Here is a 10,193-nt window from a genome sequence, read left to right on the forward strand (position 1 = left end):
TGTGTTAAGCCCTTTCTTCGCACCCCGTTCGTCTTCCCTCCCCCCTCCCGTCCTTGTCGAGAGCGCACCTATTTACAAGGTACATAAGATCATGGACATGCGTTCTCGGGGACGGGGTCACCAATACCTAGTGGATTGGGAGGGTTACGGTCCTGAGGAGAGGAGTTGGGTTCCGTCTCGGGACGTGCTGGACCGTTCACTCATCGATGATTTCCTCCGTTGCCGCCAGGATTCCTCCTCGAGTGCGCCAGGAGGCGCTCGGTGAGTGGGGGGTACTGTCATGTTTGTCATTTATTATCATGTCTTGTCCCTGTGCTCCCCATGCTATTCGTTTCCCTCTGCTGGTCTTATTTGGTTCTTTCCCTCCTTCTATCCCTCTCTCTCCCCCTCCCTCTCTCACTCTCTCGCTCTCTCTTCTCTCTATCGTTCCGTTCCTGCTCCCAGCTGTTCCTATTCCCCTAATCATCATTTAATCTTCCCACACCTGTTCCCGATCCTTTCCCCTGATTAGAGTCCCTATTTATTCCTTTGTGATCCGTTCCTGTCCCGTCGGTTCCTTGTATTGTATTCACCATGCTGTGATTGCGTTTCGCCCTGTCCTGTCGTGTTTTTGCTGTGATTGTGTATCGCCCTGTCCTGTCGTGTTTTTTTGCCTTCATCAGATGCTGCGTGTGAGCAGGTGTCTCTGTCGACTACGGCCTGCGCCTACCCGAAGCGACCTGCAGTCTGTGGCCGCTTCTCCAGTTATTTCCCCTCTACAAGTCTAGAGGATTTCTGTTATTCCCTGTTTGGACTTAAATAAACTCTGTTTCTGTTAAGTCGCTTTTGGGTCCTCTTTCACCTGCATGACAGGGGGAGAGCGTCTATGGGGTGGACTCTATAGCACAGTCACATGGGGGAGAGCGTCTATGGGGTGGACTCTATAGCACAGTCACATGGGGGAGAGCGTCTATGGGGTGGACTCTATAGCACAGTCACATGGGGGAGAGCGTCTATGGGGTGGACTCTATAGCACAGTCACATGGGGGAGAGCGTCTATGGGGTCGACTCTATAGCACAGTCACATGGGGGAGAGCGTCTATGGGGTCGACTCTATAGCACAGTCACATGGGGAGAGCGTCTATGGGGTGGACTCTATAGCACAGTCACATGGGGAGAGCGTCTATGGGGTGGACTCTATAGCACAGTCACATGGGGGAGAGCGTCTATGGGGTGGACTCTATAGCACAGTCACATGGGGGAGTCTATGGGGTCAACTCTATAGCACAGTCACATGGGGGAGAGCGTCTATGGGGTGGACTCTATAGCACAGTCACATGGGGGAGAGCGTCTATGGGGTGGACTCTATAGCACAGTCACATGGGGGAGAGCGTCTATGGGGTCAACTCTATAGCACAGTCACATGGGGGAGAGCGTCTATGGGGTCGACTCTATAGCACAGTCACATGGGGGAGAGCGTCTATGGGGTCGACTCTATAGCACAGTCACATGGGGGAGAGCGTCTATGGGGTGGACTCTATAGCACAGTCACATGGGGGAGAGCGTCTATGGGGTGGACTCCCTGCATCACAGTATGAGGACATACATTGTCTGTGTTAGATTTTGATACTGGTCCCTGTAGCTTCCCTCAAATGGTTTTCCAGAAAAATTACATTGAAAGGAAAGACATGAACTACATTAAGTTGAATGGAGAAGTTCATACTCTGAAAAAAAATCCTCTAAACATATTATTTAGCTTCTTAGAAAAGCACAGATACTATTGGAAATCTGGAAAACCAGACCGTCTGATTGGTCGCAGAAACTGATGAGTTGGGCCAGAGCCAGAACACATGTGGGTAAAGTGGGCATTGATACTCTGATTGGTAAGATATGATCCAATTACTTTGTTCTGTACAACAACCCTCATTTTGACATTACAACAAACAACTTTATTGATGTCAGTCTCAGACTGAAGTATGTAGCAAACGATAGAGCAGCAGAAGAATTCAGTTTGAGTTGTCAGGTAAAGATACTAAATTATTGCCTCTAAAGTAAACACCACTGAATACACGGAAAAAGACAGAGGTTTTTGTGTACAGTGCACTCAAGTGCCAAAAACAATATTTTGATGCGGAAGCTATACCTGTCTCCCAACTTCCTGTCTTATGTAAATCTAGATTTGTACACAACATAGCACTGGTCTGGAGTCAGTTGAGAGCAACGTGATTAATAAACAAACAGGCAGGCAGGCCTGATCCCAGGTAGCACATAAAAAATAAAATAAAAAATAAACTTTTTTAACCAGGCAAGTCAGTTAAGAACATATTCTTATTTTCAATGACGGCCTGGGAACAGTGGGTTAACTGCCTGTTCAGGGGCAGAACGACAGATTTGTACCTTGTCAGCTCAGGGGTTTGAACTCACAACCTTCCAGTTACTAGTCCAACGCTCTAACCACTAGGCTACGCTGCCGCCCCATCCCAGGTAGCACACACACACACACACACACACACACACACACACACACACACACACACACACACACACACACACACACACACACACACACACACACACACACACACACACACACACACACACACACACACACACACACACACACACACACACACACAAGCTTAGTTAAAGGGCTTCAACTGTAAATCTGCTCTTGCCTGTGGTCATGGCAGAGAGAGAAGTGAGGGGTCTGTATGGGCTGTGACGCAAGCTGTGCACAATGAAAGAACCAACTGTGTGAGTGTTGAGGGGCATGAATTCACATGTGCTCCCTCATTCTGACAGACACACACACACACACACACACATTATATCATACACACAGGTGTACTCACATGTACATTACTCAGAAACACATACAACACACATGCAGGCGAACACACAGTCGCCCACACACACACAGTCGTGCACACACAGTCGCACACACACACACAGTCGCACACACACACAGTCACACGCACGCACAGTCGCACGCACGCACGCACGCAGGCACACACACACACACACACACACACACACACACACACACACACACACACACACACACACACACACACACACACACACACACACACACACACACACACACACACACACACACACACACACACACACACACACACACACACACACACACACAGTACTGTCTAACCTCAGTCCCAGACAGAAAGTCCATCATAGAGAATCGTAATAGTAAAATCTAGTCTATATAATCACACATAGTACCTGCACATAGCACCTGTATTAGAGTAGTGGAGGTAGTTGGCAGGGGCTGTGGATGGTGAGCAGCATGGTTTGCAGATGTACCCCATTCTATTATTAACCATCATTAGACAGGCAAATCTGACACAAGACGAGGATGACAGCACAACAAAGCCTTCTCAAAGGAAGCCATATAAAATACATTTTATTTTTACCCAGTCCACAAAACCCATTTTTTAAGCAGTATTAAGCTGAGTTGTGAGTGTGGCGCCACAGATTGTTGCCCGGCTCCAATAAACAGGGAGAGAGGGGAGAGAGGGAGAGAACGACTTGTTGTCCGGCTCCAATAAACAGGGAGAGAGGGGAGAGAGGGAGAGAACGACTTGTTGTCCGGCTCCAATAAACAGGGAGAGAGGGGAGAGAGGGAGAGAACGACTTGTTGTCTGGCTCCAATAAACAGGGAGAGAGGGGAGAGAGGGAGAGAACGACTTGTTGTCCGGCTCCAATAAACAGGGAGAGAGGGGAGAGAGGGAGAGAACGACTTGTTGTCCGACTCCAATAAACAGGGAGAGAGGGGAGGAGAGGGAGAGAACGACTTGTTGTCCGGCTCCAATAAACAGGGAGAGAGGGGAGAGAGGGAGAGAACGACTTGTTGCCCGGCTCCAATAAACAGGGAGAGAGGGGAGAGAGGGAGAGAACGACTTGTTGTCCGGCTCCAATAAACATGGAGAGAGGGGAGAGAGGGAGAACGACTTGTTGTTCGGCTCCAATAAACAGGGAGAGAGGGGAGAGAGGGAGAGAAGGACTTGCGGACATGTGCACGTAAAAGTGATCGCACAGGGGAGGGCTGAGCAGCTTCGCCGTTCACCACCGTTACTGTCCGCCCACCGACGTATAATGCCTTCCCTGGGAATGGAAGCTTGAAAAGTTTACGATAACGCACTCGCCGTCTATTGATACATTCCCCACATGGCCCTGAGATTTATATTATTGTTGCAAGTCTCCCAGGATCCTCTCTTCTCCTGCTGCCAGGGGAGTTGCTCTCCACTTTATGCCTCGTATAGAACTATATAAAACATTGATGAATAATCTCTCTCTCTCATTCCCCCACCCTCTTTCTGCTTCTTTCACTCTCCCTCTCCCCACTCCTGCTTTCCCTCTCCCTCGTACTTAACAGGCCAACATCTTCCCACAAAGGCAGGCAGAAAAACTGCAGGTCACCGTAGTCTGTCACCAGGTTATCATCAGGAGAGGGAAAACAACTGACTACTCTCTCACGCCTGCAGTAGCCTGTTGATTATAATAGCTATACTATTCTCAAAAGCCTATATTTCCATCAAATGTACACCCTCTCTATGTAGTCTTTTAACAGATAAGGGAAAACAGTAGGTTCACTAAAGTCCCAGGTTAGGACGTCACTACACCATGTGCATGTGCTGAATGTGAAAATGTAAGCATATCATCCCATTTTGAATGGGTGCCATGTTTCTCTGCCTGCTCCTGCCAAGTCTATGATGGACCAGGCCCTCAAAGGTGCCCATGGGTAATCAATGTGGCCAGTTAGGAGAGATGTCCTGAGTGATGTCCTGGCAAAATTCCCAATCTGGCCCTCAAACCATAATCCCCAGTTTACGATTGGCTCATTCATCCCCCTCCTCTCCCCTGTAACTATTCCCCAGGTCGTTGCTGTAAATGAGAACGTGTTCTCAGTCAATTTACCTGGTAAAATAATGGATTCAAAAAATAAAATTAAAATAAATAAAATCAAATAATATATAAAAAAATATTTAAATTAAAAATAAAAATAAATCTCTCAAAGGTCACTAAATTCTCAATAGTCAGCCAATAACATCAGAAGTTGCTGATACTGGAGCATTCGCTACAGCCAAGCTCAACATGGTGGTAAAGCCCTTCATCTAGTGGACAATTTAGTAACTACAGTTCATCATCTCAGTCAATATCAACATCCATTCCTTTACTAAGATTTGTGTCTATTAGGTAGTTGTTGTGGAATTACATGTTAGATATTGCTGCACTTCGGAACTAGAAGCACAAGCGATTTCACTACACTCGCAATAACATCTTTCGAACCCATGTGTATGTGACCAATAAAATTGGATATGATTTGATTTGAAATCAATATCAGTGAAAAAGATCATACACATGGTTCGAAAGATGTTATTGCGAGTGTAGTGAAATGCTTGTGCTTCTAGTTCCGACATTGCAGCAATATCTAACATGTCATTTAACAATTCCACAACAACTACCTAATACACACAAATCTAAGTAAAGGACTAAGAATATATACATATAAATATATGGATGAGCAATGACCGAGCGGCACAGGCAAGATGCAGTAGATGGGATAATGCAAGATATGGAAACATTATTAAAGTGGCATTATTAAAGTGTTGAAATGGGGACCAATTCTATACAGAGTGGGGTTGTTTGTCACCAAAGATGATCCTTACCTTGATCCCTACGGTTTGGAAATCATACCAGAGCCCACACAAACATATAGGTCTCTAAACTGAGAGCTGTTGCCTGGCCTTTTGTGTAGATTGTTGACCAAAAATGACAATTACATCCATTTTAATTCCACTTTGGAACACAAGATAATGTGGAAAAAAGTCAAAAGGTGTGAATACTTTCTACACAGCATACATTATTATTGCCAAATAAGACAAGAAAATGTAAGCAACATTTTCTTGCAGGAGGGAGCTGAAGGAGTCCAGTATGAGGCCTAGGTTCATGTAATGAAAAGATGTAACACCAAATGAAAATATATCTGCAGTGCAGCTAGGGCCACATCAACCCTAGACACAAGAACATGCAAAGATTTAAAAAATATTTTAAAAAACGTGTTTATTGATTCATGGTATGACAGATAAGATAATGTCATTGGAATTACCTTTCTAATTCATGTTCTAATGGAATTTAAATAAACTATCCTCATTTGGATGATTTATTCGTAAACATTTGGTCTTATTTCATAACGTAATGGAATAGGCAATTATGGATATGGCAGTGTATCAGGAGGTAGTTTATCCCTCTAGGTCTTTCACCAAGTAACGGTCTGCTTTTTTCAGGGCCTGGTAAAAATGTTTTCCCCTTGTTAATGACCATGGTCAGCAGAGCTTCATTTTTCTTGGTCCGTGTGGTTTTGATCTCTATCTCCTCTCTATCCTCCTCACTCAAAACCCCAAGGTCTATGAGATTGCTGAGGGTGGGACGAAGGTTGCCCATCCTGTTCTCCAAATCATTCTTGTGTGTTTTCAGGAAATCATGAACTGATGACATCATGGGGCTGGAGGGTCTGGTGTGCTGGGGTGCCGCAGACAAAGGGCCTGCAAGAGAAGAGGACTCTGTTATAATGAATATCCATAGAGATAGAGATGAGTCAAATGGAAATCATTCTAGCTGCCGTATGCGCAAACTCGAACGATTGGTATGATTGGTATGATTGGTACGATTGGTATGATTGAGTGTGAATGTTTTATGTCAGTATTTGTCAATAATTTAACTTTTGTCTCATATGAGTGCAATTCTCAGTTTACTTATTTTGTGCAAAATCATTGTGTTAAAAGTGTAGATTTTACACTACCCGTCATCACCTGTATGATGATGGATTGCCCCAATGGTGTTACCAGTCATTATGGGAGCGTTGACACTGGACCCATTATTGGCTGAGATGTTGAAGGGTTGGCCAGAAGAAGACCCAGATTCCGGACCAGATGCCATTCTATGTCAATAGACACAGAAAATTTGAATATGAGGGAAAACATGATCTATTTCATTTTGTAAAGTTGACTGAAGTCCTAGACCTATCAAGGAATACAGATATGGAGACAGCATACAGCCAATTTGAGTCACATCTCATGTAGACAGAATATGATTGCTGATTTGATCTACAAACATCTACTCAGCCTACGTTAAAGGGTTATGGTTAGGATTGGGTGAAGGGTTATCTAAACGGGTTAAGTTTTTGCCTTGATAAGTAACCATTTGTCTTATGTAACCATACCGAACATAACATATCGCAGTAAATTAATTCCTTCAGATTTATACATTCAGAATAATATGAAATGCTCTGAAACCAGGTTGTTTCTCTCTACCGATTACAGTATAGGACATTACATAACTGCTAAATGTCGTTAAAAACATAAATATACAATGCAAGTCAAACACACATGTATTTGTCAAATTACGCACTGTTCATTGCATTATGCCAGTTTACAAGTTCAGGAAAAAGCCATCCAACTCCGTCACTCAGATTTTCGATTATATTCTGATTATATTCCAAACGAATTCAAATCGCACATAAATGAACACATTCTATTGGAAAATATCTCAAACATCGCCTTACCAAGGTTGATGTTCTAGCTCGGGAGATGTAGGCTACCTTTGTATGAATGTTCTCCTCTCTTTTAAAGTTACAAAAGTTTAGAAGGAAACTACAGAATACTATTTCACTTTCGCTTTCTGATGCATTTACGTCTCTATCACACCGATTGTCAAAGGCGTTTTGGTATATGTTTCAAATGGAACGCTGTGTTGGCCTTGCAGAAGGAGAATTTTGAACTGTTGCTGCACACATATCCAGATGATGCTGCGACACTATTGGTGTGATCGGGGCGTGAGCCTATCAGTGCTGTTAGTTGATGTTGTAAACCTATACAGGAATACAACCACAAATGGTTGTTAATACGAACTCAAAGGACATGCAACTTAGACTGTCGAAATTCAATGCATATCTCCTTTTTAAATTCTAATTAACAACCATATGTGGTGGTATTCCTGTATAGGTTTACAACAACAACTGCAATTCTACACATTTTCCCATATGGATTAGAGAAAATGTTGCAATTTTAAAGCAAGCTTTCTGCAATTCTTTATATTTTGTTATAGGGCGGAGGGAATTTGAGCAGTTTTAAAGCTAGTTTCCTGCAACTCAACCCATTTTGCCAAGACTTAAAGTACCAGTCAAGGGTTTTTCTTTATTTGACAATTTTCTACATTGTAGAATAATAGTAAAGACATCCAAACTGTGAATTAAAAACGTATGGAATCATTTGGTAACCAAAAAAGTGCATCTTCAAAGTAGCCGGCCTTTGCCTTGATGACAGATTTGCACACTCTTGGCATTCCCTCAACCAGCTTCTCTTAGAATGCTTTTCCAACAGTCTTGAAGAAGTTCCCACATATGCTGAGTACTTGTTGGCTGCTTTTTCTTCACTCTGCAGTCCAACTCATCCCAAAACATCTCAATTGGGTTGAGGTTGGGTGATTGTGGAGGCCAGGTCGTCTGATGCAGCACCCCATCACTCTCCTTATTGGTCAAATAGCTCTTGCACAGCCTGGAGGTGTGTTGTCCTGTTGAAAAACAAATGATAGTCCCACTAAGCGCAAACCAGATGGGATGGCATATTGCTGCAAAATGCTGTGGTAGCCATGCTGGTTAAGTGTGCATTGAATTCTAAATAAATCACTGACAGTGTCACCAGCAAAGCACATCACACCTCCTCCTCAATGCTTCACAGTGGGAAGCACACATGCGGAGAGCGACCGTTCCCCTACTCTGCGACTCACAAAGACACGGCAGTTGTGACTAAAAATCTCACATTTGAACTCATCAGACCAAAGGACAGATTTCCACCAGTCTAATGTCCATGTGTATCTTGGCCAAAGCAAGTCTCTTCTACTTATTGTTGTCCTTTAGTAGTGGTTTCTTTGCAGCAATTCAACCATGAAGACCTGATCCTCCAGTTGATGTTGAGATGTGTCTGTCACTCGTCACTCTGTGAAGAATTTATTTGGACTGCAATTTCTGAGGCTGGTAAACTCTAATGAATTTATCCAAGGCAGCAGAGGTAACTCTGGGTCTTCCTTTCCTGTGGCGGTCCTCATGAGAGCCAGTTTCATCATAGTCCGTGATGGTTTTTGCGACTGCACTCGAAGAAACTTTCAAAGTTCTTGAACTTTTCTGGATTGACTGTTACACCAGTCTTCGCTTTGGCTCCCCCTCCTGTCCAGCTCAGGCGTTCAGTGTCGCCGGCCTTCTAGCTACTGCCGAACCTACTGCTGGCAAACGCCCTTCACTCATCAACCCCGGCTGTCTCGTCATCATTACACACACCTGGTTCCAATCCCCAGTCTATAAATACTCCTTCTGCCATTTGTCTTTGTTGGTCATTGTAAATGTTATGTTCTGTTAATTACTGATGTCCCCTTTAAGGATGAAGCGCCCTTGGTCATGCGCAGTATTGTTCTATGTTATTCTGGTACTAACCTGTTTGAGTAAATGTGAAGCTCCAGTTCAATTGCTTGTATTCAGAGTCTTTCTTATTACATAAATAAGTACTAAGTGTTAAGACACTACAATGGCGACGAGGATGATTACCTGCAGTGTGCATCACGAATACAGATGGAGTTCGTAGGAAGAGAGGAAGATTTTGACTCTTTAGCACAACAGCTAGCAAGCAGTGAGGACGAGGGGAGAGCTGACGAGAACGAGGCGGCAGATCAAAGACCCGTGGAGTCGGAGGTAAAGAGAATGGCTAGCATCGGGAAAATAGATGTGTTTGATGACACGCAAGGAAACTGGGCAACTTCCATTGAACGACTGGAACAGTACTTCATTGCAAACGACATTGCTGATAACAAGAGAGTGCCAGCGTTGTTGAGTTTAATTGGCCCAAAAACATACAGTTTGCTAAGAGATCTGACTGCCCCTCTGAAGCCCTCAAATAAAACATTCACAGAGATTGTGGAGATATTGCAAAATCACCTATCACCTAAACCACTCCTCATCGCGGAACGTTTTCGTTTCCACAAGAGAGATCAGAATGAGGGGGGAGGGTGTTAATACATATGTAGCAGTGTTGAAGAAACTGTCTGAACATTGCCAGTTGAGAGAGAACCTAAATGACACATTAAGGGATAGATTTGTTTGTGGACTGAAACATGAACACATTCAAAAACGTTTGCTCACAGAA

At 43.9% G+C, this 10,193-nt stretch overlaps 1 long non-coding RNA gene across 1 annotated transcript; it reads right to left on the bottom strand.

Annotated features, from left to right (window-relative positions):
• Window positions 1–6,035: 6,035 nt before the first annotated feature.
• On the bottom strand, window positions 6,036–7,723 carry LOC124047866. Its single transcript, XR_006841137.1, has 3 exons — window positions 7,565–7,723; window positions 6,813–6,940; window positions 6,036–6,545 (listed from the first exon to the last, which is right to left on the bottom strand). It is a non-coding gene; the product is annotated as an uncharacterized LOC124047866 (long non-coding RNA).
• Between the last annotated feature and the right edge of the window lie 2,470 nt (window positions 7,724–10,193).

The sequence above is a fragment of the Oncorhynchus gorbuscha genome, linkage group LG11 (genome assembly GCF_021184085.1).
Source record: "Oncorhynchus gorbuscha isolate QuinsamMale2020 ecotype Even-year linkage group LG11, OgorEven_v1.0, whole genome shotgun sequence".
In the NCBI taxonomy this organism is placed as follows: domain Eukaryota; kingdom Metazoa; phylum Chordata; class Actinopteri; order Salmoniformes; family Salmonidae; genus Oncorhynchus; species Oncorhynchus gorbuscha.